Raw genomic sequence first — 20740 nt, forward strand, 5'->3', positions numbered from 1 at the left:
ATCTTAAAGGTCCAATGGAAATTAAACAGCTGGAAATAGTTCTAGAAGAGTGACTGCTGATATAGAGAAATATGCTCAAACAGTGAGTGTCCAGAAGGAATAGAGACTAGGAGGAATAAATAACAGAGGACTAGAGTCCAGAGGGCTTAGGGTTTTAGGAGCAACCCACTTTTTCTGGGTCAAAACCTTCTGGAGCCTAAACTGTCCTATCCTGGGCTTTCCAGAACCTCAGTTGTTTCAGATATATGGTAATTAAAGGCAGCTTCTGTCTGTACCTGACCAGAAAAAGATTTTTGTGCTGCTTGCTACTCATTGGCTTTACCCACAGTTTCATTTGATGATACAGAAGATATATCACCAAAACTTCTATTATTTTTCAAACTTATACATTACTAATAAGATTTATGTTAATTAGATTGTCACCTTAGAATTAAACTACTATGTCAATAGAGAATCTTGGCCTACCATGGCTGACAAAATGTACAAGGGGGCACTAAAATGAAAAAAAAAAGGGTGAACATCAGAAAATGTTGAGACAAATTTTTTTCACAATAATCCTTGACTCTTGTGCTCTGATTCTTTTTCTCTTATCTGTAGTTCTAAAATGGAGTGGAACAGCAGCAAAATACAAGTCTTTGTCCCACAAAGAAATAAAAGCCCATGGTCCTCTCCACCTTTATGTAGTCATAAAATAAGAATAAGAGCAAGCTGGTGACATTGCTCAAAAGAGTACTGCATGCCTGTGTCAGCAAGCTGCGCAATTGCCCCATGGTTCCCTGCATTGTCATAAACACCACACTTCAAGGAAGCCACATTTGCAATAAGCAAATGTATTTGGGGCAGCAGATATCCATATGGTTAATACATTCTGTGTCCTTTGTTAAGAAGTGTCTTGGTCTCCTAGCAACACTGTAGGGAAATCCACCAGGGGTGTGAAATTAGACGGCCATGTAGGCGGAGTACCTGTAGAGTGTTCAGTTTTATGAAACGCTTTCACTAAAAATTATATGTATTATGCAAAACAGTACAGTAATATAAGGTTAAGATAAAAATTGTTCAACTCCCCCACAAGCGATTCAAGGTTCCAACAGTACCCAGTAGCCAAGGGTCTACAGTGTACAGGAAAAAAAAAAGAAAGACAGACATTCAATGGGATGCCAGATGGGTTAACCATTCTTGACTGGGGAGAATTTTCTCCCCAAAAAGAGATTGTAGGGCATCTTGATACAGGTTCTTCTCTTATATAAACCTTCTCCAAACTTTGGAAGTAAAGGGAACTGAAAAATTTTATGCCATAAATAAACAAACAGTGAGTAACTAAATTAGAATTTCAAAATTCAAGGAACAAAGATGCACAACCCTGTACTTTGTAGGTAGTGATTGCAGCTGCAAGTCATATCCCAGCCTGGGCAGGCCCATTCCCAGCTGTCTTACATCTCACAGTGTTTGAGGACCAGCTGCATGAAGATTTCTGGGCCACAACCCCACAAATCAAAGTCCAGGGGGGCTGAGTCCTGGAGGATCTGCCTATGGCCAATCTGCCCAAGATGACCGTGAGAAACACGGCTACATTTCATAGAAAGTATTCTTAATGGTGTCTGCCCATTCCTCACTCCACGCCGTTATTTTTCATTGGAGGATGAGAAAATTTGCTCTTACAAAGGACCTATGATGCTTTTCTTCTGCTCAGTGTGATACAAAACAAAAATGTTTCTAAACAACAAAATGAGGTTTTTCTTCTCAGTTGATTAATTGCATGTGTAGTTCTACTCCTCTTCCTTTCCTATAACCTTCCAACTAAATTCATCAAATATTTATTGACTACTGTGTTTCCAAAACAAAACTATAAGCTGGAAATATTATAGAGCTGAATAAATATGCATTCTTGGTTTTTGTTTTAGGTACTGTATGGAGTGCTGGAGATATGACGAATAAACTAGATTGCTTCTGTCTGTATGGAACTTGTATAGAGAAAAACAAGCAGTATGCCTTAAAGAGAGGTGCTATCAAAGATCATTTGTTTAAAAATTAAAACACATTATAGCTTCTGGAAGAATTTCAATTCTGAGGTTTAAATACAGTCTCTGTATAAAAATCAATTGTTTGCCATTATCCATATTTATTTTCAAAAGTCATCAAAGACACAAAAAACAGAAGGGTTAAAGATCAAAAAAGAATGGTTAGATTGTGTTGATGTTATCAGAAAAACATGAAATTCCATGAGACAGAGGAAGTAATGATTTATTTCTTCTCCTCTATGTTTGAGTTTCTCTGTACCACACACTTTATTTTAATTCTGTAGGTAGCAAAACACGATGTTTTCAGGGAACTATAGATCTCTCTTTTATATCTACTTCAATTAGAACTAGTTTCCTGATAAAAGTACCTGCCTCACTAACCAAAAAAGCTAAAATCTGATTATATTTTTAAAATCAGGATTATAAGCTTCTCCCTCTTGGATACAAAGAGAAGATTTAAGTAGGGAGCTATTTAAGAAGCCTGATGCAGACTCAGATACAGTCTAGAACTATAAGACAATTCTCCTTCAGATTTCACCATCAAGATTGCCAGGCACTAAGGGTCTCAGAGTTAGATTGTGTATTTGACATCTGTTGTTTCTGCTGCCCTAATCTGAGTGCCCTTGGGTTACCTTTCATTTCACTAGAGGAGCCAAATGGAGAAAGTGGTTTCTATCCCTACTTGGCAGACAAATCTTGAGCACGTGAGTGCCAAGGCAGAGACATCAAGGTGCAAGGCCAGACAGAGATTCTTTGAAGCAACTGTGATGGACTGAAAACTCCAATAACATGCAGAGTGATGTGTGGTTAACGGTGCAGAGTGATGGCCACTGACAGCAGCATCCTCAGCAGACTCCCCATGAAAGGATTTTACCTTTGCATGGACTTCTTTGGTTACTACTCAAAGGTCTTTCTCCAAACTTCTCGTTACTTTTGTGATCTGAAACTCTCTAACAAATTATTTTTCTGCTTAAATTAATCTGAATCAGTTTCTATTTTCAGGCACTAAGAACTTTGACTCATGCGAGTAGGAAGCTGGGGTCATGAATTATGGAGAAAGGCTACATCAGATATGACAGAATAAAGCATCAGCTCTGAAGAGAAGATTGGCAGGGATGAGGTTCCTAACTTGAATCCAGCACGTATGGGTGAACTAGGATCACTGCAGGGAGAGAAAGTTAAATAGGAAAGCTAGAGGTGACACTTTAATAGATACATAGATTAAATTCATCTAGGAGACACCACTGCAACTAAGGGGGAGCTATTTTCAGAACATCCTTGCTCTAGGCCTAGAAGGACTTCTACTACACTCATTCTTCTATTCTGTTAGTCTGTCATTAATGAAGATCTAACATGAGGCAACACTATTGGTAAGAAAGAGATGGTGTTCACCCCCCATAAAAATTACACATAAGCAAGACAGATATTTAACAAATAATTATAAAGACAGTTGATTCTCACTATTCAGATTCTATATTGATGAATTTATCTTCTTGCAAAAATGCATTTGGAACCCCTAAGTCAACACCCACCATGCTTTAGCAGTCATAGGTAGATATGCTTAGAGGTGCAAGAACTTAAAGTCGCATAATGCATGTGTTCCCAACTGAAGCTGAACAAAGAGACATTCTGCCTTTTTAGTTTTCTCTCACAGAGATGGCTGGGGAATATACACAACAGGGTACAGTGATGTGCAAGGAGTTCTGGCTCTAGGACCTGTTGACTGGTTTGAATCCCAACCTAGTACGTGTTAGGGTGATGTCTTTATTTATTTTTTTTTTTTCTGTGTATTTGTTTATTTAAGGGTGATGTCTTTAAGCAAGTCACTTCACACTTCTGAAACTTGTTTTCTCTCTTGTAAAATAAAGAAAATAGATATACAAGGATGAGTTGTTTTTAGGATTTAAGATTATAATCTATGTGAGATACAGAAACATAAATGTATAGATATAGATATTTATGGATTTATTTCCCCAGGACCAATGTTTCAGTATTTGCTAATTAAGTATTCAGGGTATAATTATAGCAAATAAATGAGAATTGACCATAATAAATTTAATTTAAATGACAAATACAGGGTGTTAGGGTGGGACTACATAGTTAACACATAATTCAATCAGAGAATCAAGAAATGTCACCATTAAGAAGCATGAGCAATATATTAAGGTGCTGACATTTTGGAAAAGAAGCTCTAGAAATAGAGAGAGATGTGTTGGTATGGCTAAACCAGAGCACAGTCTGAAGAAAGAAGAGACGGAGGAAAAATGAGGCTGGCAGGCAACAGGAAGTTAGTTCTTCATTCCCTATCTGGGCCACTTTAAGAGAAATTCGGGATTTATCCTGAGGGCATGGGAAACTATTGTTGAATTTTCTGTAGAACTACAGCTTGGCCAGGTTTTCCTGACTCTTATTATCCTTATCAGCCAAGATCGTTTTAGCACATAAAATAGGTAGGAATTAGGAGAGTTGAGATTCTTTGTGAATTTAATACTGAAATTGGTAACAAAAGCACAGCTCAGATGGATTTAAGTCTCTTCCCAAAAGGAAATTAAAGGAATTACTGACTAACTGACTCTAGAATCAAATTGTAAATAAGATCTAACAACTTACTCATAAAATAAAAGAGCAAATAAATTAAGAAACTATTTATTTCAATGTCTTAAAAGGTTACTTTTAAGCTAAAGAGAGTAGTTGTCTTTTCAAATTTAGAATGTACCGAGATTTTGTTAAAAAAAAAAAAAAACAAAAAACACTTCTGTTTCCTAAGCTATTCATCTTTGCCGTAATCCAAGACCTATTCTATAGCTTGAAAACCATAACCTTTTCCCTAATTTAAACACATTTTATTCAGGTAAAATATATCCAATAAATTCACCCATTCTAAGTGGACAGTTTGTTGAAATCCACAGCAATCAAGACTGAGAACATTTTTCATCATCTTAGAAGAGTCCTCTAGTAGAAATTTTCAATCCATTTTTTCTGCCTACCTTAGGGTCAAGCTAACACTGATCTGCTTTCTAAAATAATAGGCTCATTTCGTTTGAAATTTCACATAAAGGAGATCACAAAGTATGTGGTCTTTTGCGCCTGTCAAATTTTAGATCTCATAGGTCATTGAAGTTGTTTTTTTTTTTTCCATTTATTTTTATTAGTTGGAGGCTAATTACTTTACAATATTGTAGTGGTTTTTGCCATACATTGACATGGAGCAGCCATGGATTTACATGTGTTCCCCATCCCGATCCCCCCTCTCACCTCCCTCCCTACCCGATCCCTCTAGGTCTTCCCAGTGCACCAGCCCCGAGCACTTGTCTCATGCATCCAACCTGGGCTGGTGATCTGTATCACCCTTGATAATGTACATGTTTCGATGCTGTTCTTTCAAAACATCCCACCCTCGCCTTCTCCCACAGAGTCCAAAAGTCTGTTCTGTACATCTGTGTCTCTTTTTCTGTTTTGCTTATAAGGTTATCGTTACCATCTTTCTAAATTCCATATATATGTGTTAGTATACTGTACTGGTGTTTTTCTTTCTGGCTTACTTCACTCTGTATAATGGGCTCCAGTTTCATCCATCTCATTAGAACTAATTCAAATGAATTATTTTTAATTGCTGAATAATATTCCATTGTGTATATGTACCACAGCTTCCTTATCCATTTGTCTGTTGAAGTTTTATGCAAAAGTTTTCAGTCTTTTTTTCTCTGTGTGCTTTATTTTGGATAGTCGTCATTGGTGTCTTCAAGTTTACTGATTTTCTTTTTTCAATCTCAAATGTTTTTTAAAACCATGTAGTGTATTTTTAATTTCAGATACTACAGTTTTTAATCTCTAAAATATTTTTGAATTTTTATACCTTTTAACTTTGTACATATTATTTTCATGTCTTTTTACATCTATGAATATAATTGCATACTTTATGCCAGTTCTTTTAAGATCTTTGCCAATTCTATTATTTCTGCCATTTGTGTCTCTATTCTATTGATTTTTTTTCCTGGCATTTTCTTGCTTGTCTGCATGGCTGGTTGTTTTTACATGGGTTCCAGACATTGTGAATTTTATATTATTGAGTGCTGGATTTTTCCCTTTAAAAAGTATAGGATTATGTTATAGTATGTCTTACAGTGTCTGAGAATCAGATCATTTTGAGACTTACTTTATGAGCTTTGTCCTACTGAGTCCAGAATAGCCTTTACTCATGAGGATAATTTAGCCTCCCTACTAAAGTATTGCCCTTTTGAGGGCCGTATCTGGTGCCCTGTGTATTATGAGGTCTCTCTGCTATGGCTGCGGGAAACACAAACTACTTCTAGTGTCAACTCAAAATACTGCTCTATTTACTGCTTTCCCTGTGTGTTTTCCCCAGGTCCTGGAGAGTTTTATCTGCCACAGGTAAATATAAAAGTTCCGTGGGATCCCTTTACAGATGCTGGGAAGTCTCTTTGCAGGCAGTTTTCTTTTCTTTGACACTCTGCCCCACAGAGGCTATTCACCTTGGTTTCCCTGAACTCTGATCTCTGTTTCTTTAATTCAGTGAGACCACTAGTCTCTATGTCAAATCTCCCTCCTTGCTCCTGGACCAGAACACTGCCTCCAGGAAGTGAGCTTGTGCAACCATAGGACTCATCTAGTTTGTTTCCCCTTTCTGGATCTCAATCTGTACAGCCTGCTTTCCAGCCTTCAAAAACTCATGTTTCATAAAGTTTATTGATTATTCTAGTTGTTTATAGCAAAAAAGAAGGCAATTCTCATAATAAGTAGTCCTTTTCAAGCAAGAAAAGAAGAAATATTAATACTGTCTTTTGTGTTTACCAACCTAATTACCTTTACTGGTTCTCTTTAGTTTTTTTTTTTTTTTTTAATCTTTATATAGATTCAAATTACTATCTGGTGTCACTGGCTTTCCTTCTGAAGCATTCTCTTTAATATTTCTCAAGGCAAATTTGTTAGCAACAAAAACTCTCAGTTTTTATCTGAGAATGTCCATTCTGTCTTCTTTTGAAGGATAAGTTTGCTAAATAAAAGATTCTTGGTTGAAAGATTTTACTTTCAGCACTTTGAGTACATCATCCTACTGCTGTCTGGACTTCACTGTTTCCAATGAGAAGTCAGCCAGTAATCTTACTGGGCTTTCCTTATACGTGATGAGTCATTTTTCTTTTACTGTTTGCAAGATTTTCTCTACTTTTGGTTTTCAACATTTTTACTGTAATGTATCTGACTATGGATCTCATTGAGTTTATTCTAGTTGGAAATCATTGAGCTTCTTATATGTATAGATTCATATTTGTCATAAAACTTAGTAATTTTCTGCCATTATTTTTTTTTTCATTGTGTTTCTCCCTCCTCTTCTTTTGGTACTTCAATTACATATATGTTCGTGCACTTAAAAGCATTCCCAATGTCTCTAAAATTATGTTCATTTTTCTTCATCCTATTTTTTCTCTATTTTTCATATCATGTAATCTCTGTTGATCTTTCTTCAAGATCACTGAATCTTTCTTCTGTCAGTTCAAATGTATTGTTGAAGGCTTGTACTATTAATAGTAACCATACTCTTCAACTCCAGAAATTCCACTTTGTTCTTTTTCGTAACTCCTGTGTCTTCACTGGTATTTTCTATTTGATGAAACATCATCATCATATCTTCCTTCAATTCTTTAGGCATGGTTTCTTTTGGTTCTTTGAACATAATTATCATGGCTGTTTTAAAGCCTGTCATTTTCTATTGCTTTATTTTTTTCTTGTTTATGAGGCATACTTTCCTAGGGTTGTTTTGCATATCTCATAATATTTTTTGTTGAAAATTATACATTTTAGAAAACATATTGTAACAAGTACAGGTACTGATTCCTCCAAACCTGGGTATTCTTCCTCTTTGCTCGATGGTTTATGTGTTTAATGACTTGGCTCAACTAATTCTGACAAGTTTATTTTGCTTGCAGTATGCAATGTGTGTTGCCTGGCTCAGATTTTTCCCCTTATATTAATCTTCTAGTCTGGCTACATAGGAATAACCCCTTGGTTGGCTTAAATCACTTATTGATCAAAGGTTACGCTTATGTCTTCTCAGTTTTATTTTTACCCTTTACTACTGAGTACACATGTGGCTTGGGCTGCTGATAGTTCAGAGATTTTACAGGTTGTGCCCTATATTTAGCCAAGGACTATAAGATTAGTTGGACTTCCGTTGTGGCTCAGCTGATGAAGAATCCGCCTGCAGTGCGGGAGACCTGGGTTCCATCCTTGGGATGAGAAGATCCCCTGGAGGAGGAAAAGGCTACCCACTCCAGTATTCTGACCTGGAGAATTCCATGTACTGTATAGTCAGTGGGGTTGCAAGGAGTCAGACAAGGCTGAGCGATTTTCACTTTACTTTCATAAGATTAGAAACTCTTCCTCTGATCCTTTCTGAGATGGTACAACCTTGGGCATGCACAGAGTCTTCAGACTGCCAGGAACAAAAGTAATTTTATTTTTAAGCTGGTTTTCTAGGTGTTGCCCCTGGGTTAGAGCAGCTAAGGTTTGATTAGTGTTTAGTCAGAGGTTCTCTTTAAGCCCCTTTTTCTAGTAAGGCTTCTACCCTGTGTTAGTGGATGGGTCTTTGTGTAGCACTGGGACTGATCTCAAGGCTCCCCAGCACCGAGCTCAGTTCCTGAGCGAGTGTGGCATAGTGTATGAGCATACCGCCCCCAAGCTCAGGTGTGACTGTGATCACAGGAGGATTCCTTTAAAGTTATCTCTTTTCCTGATTCTTCTTTTAAATGTCTGGCTGTTCTGCCATTTTGCTTGTACCTTGGAGTTACCATCTTTCTCTTGCTCTCTGCCAAGATCTTCATTGCTTTCAACAATGTCATCAGGCAGGAGTTCTCCATTCTCTGTTTCAATATAGTCGATCTCTTCAAGCAGAACTTTGGAGCATTTGGCCTTCATGCCCTGCCTTCCTCACCAGGAAAGGCATCTGTACACCACTGCAGCAAACCTGTGGGCAGGGGGCACACTTTTCCCAGAGTAATTCCACCGGACCCTGGGGAAGTGGTGGCCCTTGGTCTTCCCAGTCTGTCCCTCCTATAGTGGAATCTTCACTCTATGAGTAAAATGGGATGGGGTGTTCCAAGTGCCAGCGTTCATGGGTTGCCAAATATGAAATAAACAGTTCCTTCTAGAGTACGAGAGAGGTGGGAGAAGAGAGACTCAGACCTCTCAGCTGCATCTACCAGGAATACAGCTCCTAACATGAGACTGAGGGGAAAGAGGATGAGAAATACTGGCAGTCTGCTCTTTCTCAAGTGAAAAACTAGCAGCTGAGGAAGAAGGAGTCCCTGTCTTTCTTCTTGGTGGCACACGACCAATGTAGAACTCTCATAACACAAAGCAATGGCGATATCAGGATGGGAAAGGGAGTAGGTTAGGACTCAATTGCCACTGTTCCTAACAAGAATATAACTTTCACTGTTCATAACAAGATTGAATAGATCTTCCTGAATGAAAATTTCTCAACTTGCTATATGCCCTTAGGACAATGTATGGAGAATTTAAATGATGGCTTAAAAAAAAAATCAACAGTTACTCATCTGGAGTTTCATTAATCCCTTTAACTCTGCTATTCCAAAAGTCTTATTCAGATATACCTCTTTATTTCCCAGAATTTGATCATTTTTCACCTAAAAATTTTTAAATTTATCCCATTTAATTTTCTTGTTTTCCCAGAGCCTCAATCTTGCCAATTCTTTAGTTAGGAAACAGTTTCATTTTGAAAATAAAATAAGACTAAATTGAATAAATAATTTCTTTTTTTCTTGCAATTCCTCCGTGTCACTGCTGCTACAGAAGATTAAAGTAAATTTTCCTTTCTATTTCTTCTCCATCCCTTCATTCATATCTTCTTTACTTCCAACATTTTCCCAATTCTCTCTGAAATTTTATTTGTAGCTATTTCCCCTTTCCTATCAAAGATGCATTGGCTCTACCACCAGTTATTTTTTTTAAGTGAAAACTAATTTCTCCCTCTGTAGTAAGATTAAAGATGCTAATTTAAAGGTATTTAGAAAAGTACCTGGCATATAGTAAGTAGACAAAATATAAAAAATAATTTTTATTTTTAATGAAAAGCTAAAGCAGAGTCCTAGTAGTTGGAACTAGAATTGGCTTTAACTTTCAGCTATTTCCAAACTCTGCATTTTATGGATGGGACATCTATAAAGAAATAAATATTTTACTCAAGACTTCAGATCAAATACATACATAGATATTATCTCATTTTTTGATTACAATGACCCTGGAAAGTAGGTTGATTGGGTAACATTATCTGAGGCACACAGAAGTTAATGACTTGCCTAAGCTATCATTCCCACTCCAGTGTTCTTGCCTGGAGAATCCCAGGGATGGGGGAGCCTGGTGGGCTGCCATCTATGGGGTCTCACAGAGTCGGACACAATTGAAGCAACTTAGCAGCAGCAGCAGAAGCTACCATTAAGTAAGGACAAGACCAAAACAAGAGCCAGATCTCCTGATGAGCATTTGCACAGGCTCACCTAACATGTTTTTTACCATCTGCACCACCAGGAAGCTCTTCCCTGGTGGCTCAGATGGTAAAGAATCTGCCTGCAAAGTGGGAGACCTGGGTTCGATCCCTGGGTCAGGAAGATCCCCTGGAGAAGGAAATGGCAACCTTCTCCAATATCCTTGCCTTGAGAATCCCATAAACAGAGGAAGCTGGCAGCCTATAGTCCATGGGGTTGTAAAGAGTCAGACAGGACTGAGTGACTAACATTTTCACTTTCACCTGTTACTGAGTTCATTTTGGATATTAAAAAAATGCAATTTAATAGGCTCTAGAATTTACTATGGATTTTCACATAATGTATCCCATTTGCTCTAATGAGTGATGGCACAGCTATTGCAACATGAACAAAGGAATGTGATAGTCCTCACAGAGATTAGAAGTCAGGGTGCACAGCTAGTAAGCTGTAAAGCCAAGATCCCAGGTCTTCTCACCTCAAGGCCAATGCCTTACCGTTCCACCAGGCTGCCTTAGCATAGCTCTCAGGATATTTATCTTATCTTCCTAACACATAGAACCTTACTACTTTACATTTATAGCTCCATTCAGTCAGGTGTCTTCATAAAAGAAATTATGCATTTTTGTTCTGCAGCTAAGATTTTAAAATTTCAGGAAGCAATTTCATGCTATTACTTCCATCTTTCTTTCTTTTTTTTTTTTTCATTCATTTCAGAATTACCCAGGTGAGTCATTTAAAACTTGAGACCTTTACTGTTCTTCCATCTATTTGTCCTCTGGGTTCACACCACAGTTTTTGCTAGCAAGATCCTACTCTTATGTCTTGCTTTCTTTTAGTAAAGAATATATTACACCCAGACATGTCCACAAACTTTGAGCACTGGCCCCCTCACTCATTTACCAACTCTTTGCCAAACTCCTCAAATGTCAAAAGACGTGACAGTTTTTAAATAATAAAATAGCTGCATCTCTTTGAAATGTCATAGATCATATTCTATAAGTTTTCAGAAATTTTCCTTAAAAAAGTTATAAAAGTAGAAAAAGGCAAATAATATCTTCTCATGGATTAAAATATATTAATGTTAATATTTTTCCAAAATAAATAGTCTTCAACCTCAATTAGGGTAACTAAGTCCCGTTTCTGTATGCAGTGAAGACTAATTTTTCTCACATTAGGTCTGTGCTTTCTACAAATAAAAATAGCTTACTTACAGTAACTTCCTATGTGACTATTAAAATTTTCTTAACTATTTAAAACATGAAAATGGGTTTTTTTCCTATGCTTGATTTCAAAAAGATTATATATTTCTTCTAAAATATTTTTTAAATGCAGAAAATAAAGAAGAGAAGAACAATCATCTGAAATATCACAATGATAATCACAATTAAACTTAAAAACATGCTTCCAGTATTTCAGAGATATGCAATAATTTTAATGTTCTTTTGTAACTTTTTTTATTCATCAGTGCCCATGCTAATGTTTCCATATCAATACATATAGATACACGGAATCTTTTCTCTTGGTATTTAAATTTGGGGCAGCAGGGTACTTGGTTTATTTTTTACAACAGATGTGGAATTTTAATAATATATCTCCATATAAGGCACTCTTATCATTGGTAATTACAAGATCTAGTCTTAGTTTATATTATCTTTACCTTCTTTCTCAATCCCTGGTCCCTTTCACCCCTCTTATATATACACTACCTATAATAAATGTGACATACACCTTTGAATATCTGTGTATCCTTTGTAGACATATATATATATATACATATATATATAAAATAGATGAACACATGTTCGTATATTAAACTAGCAAGTAACAACATACACAAAGTACATTAACACAGCTGAATGCAGCAAGCCACATAGGAATAGATTATTATTCATTATCCCCTTTCACACGCTTTTCTTTTAGACCCATTTTGACCACAAGCACCATCTTGAAAGTGCTATCTGCATGATTCTGCCTCATCATTGCACAAAAAAAAGCCAAGACAAGACCGAGAGTCCACGGAATCTTTCTCTGGAACCTCTACATTCTGTTCAAAACCTGAAACTGCTTCTCCATTTGTGATTTGTGACCATGTGTCTCTGCTATTCTCCTTTTCACTTGTTTTCTACCTTTCTTCACACCTCTTTCCACAAGGCAACATTCTTCTTATTTCAAAGCAATGATCTATATTTTATAGTAGCATTTTTAATGCATTGGAAATTTAACATATCTTTTAAAGATGATATTGGTATTTTTATTATAATTATTATTGCCTATGATGCAGTTCTTTTATAAAATTGTAAAGCTCTGGGGTGGACTATCTCAATCTTACTTCTCCCATGAGCCCTGTTACTGTTAATACATGAATCTGCAGAAATGTTATTTATTTCAAGAGCACATATGTTTCCCTGGGGATGGGTCTTTACATATTGCCTTCAAGCACACATGTCCCTTGAGGATCTGTGGTATCCATTGGAGTGAAATTGCTGGGTAATTGGTTATACAAATATATAATTTAACTATACACTGACACATTTCTCTTCAGAAGCACTGTACCAGTTCATATTTCCACCAACGTCTTCCCTATATCATGGTTTTAACAACTACATGACCTTCTACATTACGGAAGGAAGCACTATAATTTACCTCACCATTCCTCTACTTTTGAACCTTTTTGTTATTTCTACTTTTGGATATATCATATTAAAATTCATAGACACACATCCTTCTGTAGAAATCTTTGTGCAATATTTTGACTATTTTTAAAGATAATTTCCTAAAAATGTAGAAATAGTACAGGATAAAATAACAAGCATATAATGCTTTTGAGACATATTGCCTAATTGCTTTCAAGAAAGCTTGTACCAATTATAGTCCCTTTCAGAAATCTCTCATATGTTTGTTCATTTACAAAATATTTCTTAAGTGCTAGTATTTTTCAGGTACTATTTGGGGCACTGGCCATTAGACACAGAATGATTCTCCATTCCTTAGAGAGGAGGAGTTGTGGGAGGAGGAGAAATCTAAGAGAGAAAATGATGTCAGTTAGGAAGTAGCTTCAGGCTATCCCCATAGGAAGCTCTGTTAGATAAATTACAGCATAGAAACAGTCCTACTTGAAGCAGGAGGTTAGGCCGCATGTAATCTGTGTCTCCTGAGTTAGAGGATGAGGAGTTGGCTGAGCAGGGAAGCTCTCCTTTTGGTTAAATCCAACTCTCCATCAGATGGGCAGCTATGCTTTGTCAGCTACCTGTGACAGGGATCTGAGGGTGGTATGACCTGTCTGTGAGCAGGACTTGACAAAGGCTAAAGCCTCAATTATCTTTTTAAGTTAAGGACTCTTGAGGCCCTCCCTTTCAATATCAAGGAGGATGAAGAGACTCAATTTTCATTTCTTCATCTCATTTACCTTCTAACAAATAACTTCACAACTATAGGGTCTACCCAAGCCATCCCCTCAGCTGTTTCTCACTGCTATAACCCACAATGAAGATCTGAAACAACCAGGAGAAAATTTAGAAGCCTATATCCTCCTTCTCTTTCTTCAGTGTAGATAATATTCATCTCATCTTAGGTAAAGAGTAATTTGTAACTTACCTACTTCTTCAGGCCAAAATTTAATCTTATTTCCACAAGATGTGCTCAGTAAATGATGATAGGAAATAACATCTCTCCATTTCCAGGTAAGAGAAGATGAGTGAGACTGTTGGGTGCATGAGGCAGAAACCATCATCACAACTAGAGTGACCAATCATTTGGGTTTGCCAAGGACTGAAGGGTTTCCCCGGACAGGACACAGAAATTTCAGCATTAAAACTGGAATCATCCCAGGCAAATCAAAACATGTGGTCATCCTAAGTCCAAGTAACAAATTCAAATTTTACCAATATCTGTGATTTAAAATTGCAATTTTCCACTTTATTCTTCAACAGAGTTTATAATATTCTTTGAGTTCACTGTACCTGGGTAGTTTATGAAGTCAAAAGAAATTGATCCAAAATTTCATGGTTCTCACATGAATTACTGAAGATTTACTCTTAAGCAAGGATCTCTTTTTAAAAATTTTTTTCAGAGCTACAAATACTGCCAAATGGTAGAAGAAGTCAAAGACAAAAACAAGCTTAAGAGGTATAAATAACTTAAAATTTAGAGGGTTCATTCTAAATGAATGGCAGCAAGTCAAAGAGCTGCTTTAGTTTCTAGGCTTTTACAAATCTGCATTCTCAGACTGCAAGTAGGTTTTATAAAGGCATCTCATCCATTCCCAACTCAAATGTCAATGTTCAGCCATTTCATCTGTCAGTCTCCTTCACCACACTGATGGCTAAAATATGCACAGGGAAATTGTGTGCACAAAATTGTGTGCACAAAAAGCTAGAAAAAGATAGCAAGGAGAAGAGAAACTAGAGAAGAGAGATAAACCAAGCAAGCTGAGGTGGACTGGCAGAAATATTTTTAGAAAGAAAAATACCAAACGATGAATTCTGAGTTCAATTTTCTCTCAGTAAAGTTTTCTATCTTCACCTCCAATGAAGTCTTTTCTACATGCAAATGTTGTGTAGCTTCCATCTTATAGAAACTAAGAAACAGGGTTTTGTTTTAGTCCAAGGTTGACAGAGTCTGACAGAAGGAAAACTGGGAGAACATAAAACACTGTCCTTAGAACTGCAGTGCTTCACTGAACACAAGGCTCCAAGCCAGAGATCACCAGACATGATTGAGCAACTGAACTGAACAGAAGGGTTTCCCAGGTGGTGTCAGTGGTAAAGAACCCGCTTGTCAATTCAGGAGACATAAAAGATGTGGGTTTGATTCCTGGGTTCGGAAGATTCCCTGGAGGAGGGCATGGCAACCCACTCCAATGTTCTTGCCTGGGGAATCCCATGGACAGAGGATTCTGGCAGGCTACAGTCCATGGGGTCACAAAGAGTCGGACATGACTGAACCAACTTTGCTATAAAATGGAGGTTCGGAACACTCTTACTTGGATATTAAGGGGAAAGATGATTATATTAGCTGGCATCTGGACAACACTTGTAGACTTTATGACTCCCTAACAGCCAGGTGAAATTCATCCTAAGTGCCTTATCGGTTAACTCTAAGCTTAACCACATCTGCAGGCACCAATTTTTGCTGCCACCAGGATATCAGACAAGACAGCCTCTGCGTGCATGATCTTTGTCACTATGCTGCACCATGGTAACCTGCTATATCTGATAAGACACTATCTCATTATGTATCAGTCACACCTTCCCACTATTTGATACCTACATCTATATTTTTCAGAAACTGAGAAGACAAAATAAATTTAATAAGGAAACAGTTTTGCTACAAAATCTGCTATTAAGTAGAACCTCTTTTTGTTGATGGGCTTAGCACAAATTGAGTGATTGCTCTGAGAAAATATATAGTATGTAAACCTACTGGGAATGTCAATTTGTTCTTCTCTGATGGATCAAGGACAGAATGCTGGCAATTCATTTTAGGGAGTCACAAAAATAATAGATGGGGAAGATTAGTGGACATGGGAAACTTATCAGGAAATGCAGGTTGTTACCAATAGCAAAGGAAATGACTGTTACACTTGCAAATGAGGATCTCTATCATGTGTTTCACTGGGTCACTGGAAAAACTCCCTGCGAGCTTTTCAACAAAGCATATCTGTGCCTATGCATCCCTCTGGAAATATTTATGAGGTTGAAAAGCTGAAATCAGCTTTGACATTAATATAAATCTCGACTGTCTTCCAAGACCAAAGTTGATTTATTTTTCTAGGAAGATACATGAGAAAGTAACTGATAGTTTTAATTAGGTCACCTACTCCAGTCTCTGGGGACAGCTCAATTGCAATATGTTTCTTTGTTTTGCATCTTATGTTACTAGAATGTTGCAAAAAATAATGCTTCCACAGTCTTCTAAGGAGAGCTTCTGTAAATGTATATAAGGAAAGTGAAGCTGTTCAGTCGTGTCTGACTCTTTGCACCCCCATAGACTGTAGCCTGCCAGGCTCCTCCATCCATGGGATTTTCCAGGCAAGAATACTGGAGTGGGTTGTCATCTCCTTCTCCACAGGATCTTCCCGACCCAGAAATCGAACCCAGGTCTCCCGCATTGCAGGCAGACTCTTTACCATCTGAGCCGCCAGGGAATCCCTAAATGTATATAGGGAAAGCTTCTCTAATTAACTTTTTTACCAATTGTGATAAAAATATTTTTTTCTTGTTCTTTGTTCAACTCATCTCCATCTAAGTCAGTAGATATTTTTCTTCTCTCAAACATTAAACTTCCTCTGAAGAGAAAACAAGCAAAAAATAAACACTGAATTAATTATTTTGGTATCAAAATGCCCATGACCACTCTACAGGATGTTTAATGTTTCCCATGGACACTACTCCTCCTCTCCTTTATTACTGACATTCTTTGATATAAAATGAAAATGGGATTTACTTTGCAAAAGTTACAATTTCCTCTATTTGGTGAAAACATTCTAGAAGTCAAACCACCAAATTTCTTAATATTTTTAATAACTACCATCACAATCACCTTGAGGAGGGCATGGCAACCCACTCCAGTATTCTTGCCTGGAAAATCCCATGGACAGAGGAGCCTGGTGGGCTACAGTCGATAGGGTTGCAAAGAGTCGGATACAGCTGAAGCGATTGAGCACGCATGTACCACCTCAATCACACTCCAACTACACTGGACCACATCCTACTCCTAGATGCTAAGAAGCACTAGGAGGAAAAAAATAATAAAAGTAGATATAAAAAAATAGATATTCAGTGACTACTTCTTAAAAATGAAAAAGATAGATTGGGGTACCAGGAGCTTAAAGGGAAAGAGTCACTTACTCATTCACAAAGCTTTCATCAAGGGCCTACTGCAGTCTGTCCATTATAGCAGCTACCAGCCATACGTGTCAGGTACAGCACCGAATGCCAGAGAAAAACGAGCAAGATTCAGGAAACTATGGAAACACGTGGCCTGTAATGCTGTTTATAGCTGCCATTGTAGTAGAATAGTCAGAGCACAAGAGGGAGGTCTGATTCTGGCGTGGGGTTTACCAAGAGAAAAGCTTACCTAGAACTTTCCTAGCTGGCATTGGAAAATGAGTCAATTTTTGCCAGGGATATGGGACGAAAGCAAAGGAACGTGGAAGAGGAAAATGAAGCCCTCCTCCCTTAGGGGCCAGAGCATCCAAATGAGTAGCTCATATTCAGTGAACAACATCTAAAACAAAAACATACATAGGTCTTTCCAAGTCACTACTATCCATCTTCAGAATTTAAGTTTGAAGTCTTAGCTCAATAGGGCGTTTTTTTCCTAAATACCATGAAAAAAAAAAAAAAGATATTCAATGACTACTTCTTAAAAATGAAAAAAAAAAAAAAAAAGAAAAGCAAAGAACCGTAATCTGATTCTTTTACGAATTGCAGAGCTCTGGCCTCCTTCCTCGCTGCAGATTAGATAATGGGGAAAACAGAGAGATAGTTTCTATCCCAGACAAAATAATAAAGTCACATTTGCCCATTTTCCAGCCTGATGTTCCTCTAACTCTAATGGACTGCATGGTTCTTTATTCCTTTAATCTAATAGGAATGAAGAGCATGCCTGTTCTTTTCCTGAGTGAAACTGTGCCCCTCAACTTTACTCTAATTCCATCTGCTTGTCACAGAGGAAAAGGAAAGCAAACCTCTCCCCTATGAGCAGGAGTTACTGCTACTATGAGAATCTCCCACTCTGTAAGCAGTCAGGCAAAGGAAAAAAAATCAGCTTTTTCCTATTGCTGTCCTCCACATTCCCCTAACTTCCAGGGAGAGTTCTTTATTGATGGGATCTTTGGGCTTCTGTGATGCTACAGTAAGAGAGGGAGTCACAGAGGAAGTGAGCAGGAAAAGCAGAAGAATTAGTCCGCGGTGGTTAGCTAATTTATAGGATGAAATGGTGAGGGCTTCCCAGGTAGCACAGTGGTGAAGAATCCACCTGAAATGCAGGAGATGCAAGAGACGTGGGTTCAATCCCTGGGTCAGGAAGATCCCTGGAGGAGGAAATGGCAACCTACTCTGGTATTCCTGCCTGGAAAATTCCGTAGACAGAGGAGCTTGGTGCACCACAGTCCATGGGGTTCAAAGAGCTGGGCACGACTGAGCACATACACACATGGAGAGTGAAGACTCGGAAAATGAGGAGAGAAAAGCCATTGGGATGGAAGTAGATAAGAAAACATTTGAGAAGTTAAGAGTCTTAAGGGAAGAAGTGTTGAGAAGCTGCAGAATATACTGGAAGTAGTTAAATGAGAAAAGAGAATTTAACAAGTATGCTGCAACCTGTGTGTTTAGATACCCTGATGACTTACACGAAAGACTAGTACAAAGTTTGAAATTTTTTTAATTTACTTTGATTTTCATGACTGCACTTCTGTAATAATAGCTGTGCTCCTAGACTGGATCCTATAGCTCTAGTCTAACAAGGATTATGCTTCTTTGATATGTAAATTTACTGGTCAGTGAATAATATTAATCCTAGTCTGCCCACTATGGTAGCCACCAGTCACATGTGGCAATCAAGTGTTTGAGGCGTGGCTAGTCTGGAATGAGATGCACTGTAACTGTGAAATACACACAGACTATGGAAGATCTAGTTTAAAAAAAAAAAAACAGAGGAAGGAAAGGAGGGAGGAAGGAAAGAAGAAAGGAAGAAAGAAGGAAATAAATCATCTTTAATAAATAAATATCATTTAAATAAATCAAACATTTAAATAAATGATCATTTATTTAAATAAATCATCATTTAAATAAATCATATGAGTTACATGTTAAAACAGTAATATGTTAGCTGTATTAAGTAAAACATGTTATTGATATTAATTTACCTGGTTCCTTTTGCATTTTTTAGCATGACTATGAGAAAATTTTCAATTACATATGTGCTCACACTTTTGGCTTACATTTCTACTGGCAGCAGTGTACTAATTTATAAAAGAAACTGAGTAAGCATCCTCTGTGAGCAGGACACCCTGTGAGATTTTTCTGTGGGTTAGGAAGCAGTGAAGTTCACAAGCTACGGAATTCATATTTCTGGGTTTACTCCTGGCACTGTCAGAAATGAGGGATTCATGTGACTCATGTGATCTTGGATAAAGCATTCAACATCTTTATTAATATATTTATTTGCTTGTCTGTTTTGGCTGCACCACACAGCATGTGGGGTATGGCATCTTAGTAGTACTCCCTCCCTCTCCCCTTCCCGTCCCCCACCCAACCCCAGGAATTGAGCCTTGACCTCCTAACCACTGGAAAGAAAGAAAGTGAAAGTCATTCAGTTGTGTCCGACTCTTTGCGACCCCATGGACCACAGTGTCCGTGGAATTTTCCAGGCCAGGACAGTGGAGTGGGTAACCTTTCCCTTCTCCAGGGGATCGTCCCAACCCAGGGATCAAACCCAGGTCTCCCGCATTGCAGGTAGATTCTTTACCAGCTGAGCCAGCAGGGCAGCCACCAGTGAATTCCCAACATTCAGCATCTATAAATCTCTGTTTCCTAATCTGAAAATCGGAGCTGATCATTGTACCTTCATCACAAGGTAACTGATACATACAAAACACTCATAAGGACACTGTAACATGCCTGGCACATAATAAGAAATTGATCAATCTTAGCTTTTATTACTATTAGGGAGGGAAGGGTACAAAATGTCTTGAGTGCTCTTCAGGTTTTATGTCTTCCTTAAAGCTCCATGAGGGCAAGGAATATTTCTATTTTGTTCTCTTTTTATTGCAGCTAATAACATAATAGGTAGCAGGAACATATCTAACTAAATACTGCGTGAATGAGTCAGGGATGAAGAATGAACTAATGGACAATATTATTACCTTCATTTTACAGAAGAGGAAATTGAAACTTATGGAAATTCAGAGGTTAAAAAGTTAGAGAAGTAAAAAAAATCCAAAAATGATAGAGCCAACATTTAAATCCAAATTTACATGAACATGTAAATGTTCCTGGTGCATCTTATCTAGAGAAATAAAATGTATTTCAAATAAAACCAAACACTATTAATATTACTAGCCCACAGATTATGCCATTTAAATAACCTGATTGATGATTACTACAAAAGTTGGGTCTGGAAAGACTTCATATCCAGGAGGGGTGTTGTGGAAAAGGTTGTAAAGGGCTGAGATAGAAGCTGGACCTCTATAGGTTT

The sequence above is a fragment of the Odocoileus virginianus genome, chromosome 21 (genome assembly GCF_023699985.2).
Source record: "Odocoileus virginianus isolate 20LAN1187 ecotype Illinois chromosome 21, Ovbor_1.2, whole genome shotgun sequence".
Lineage (NCBI taxonomy): Eukaryota > Metazoa > Chordata > Mammalia > Artiodactyla > Cervidae > Odocoileus > Odocoileus virginianus.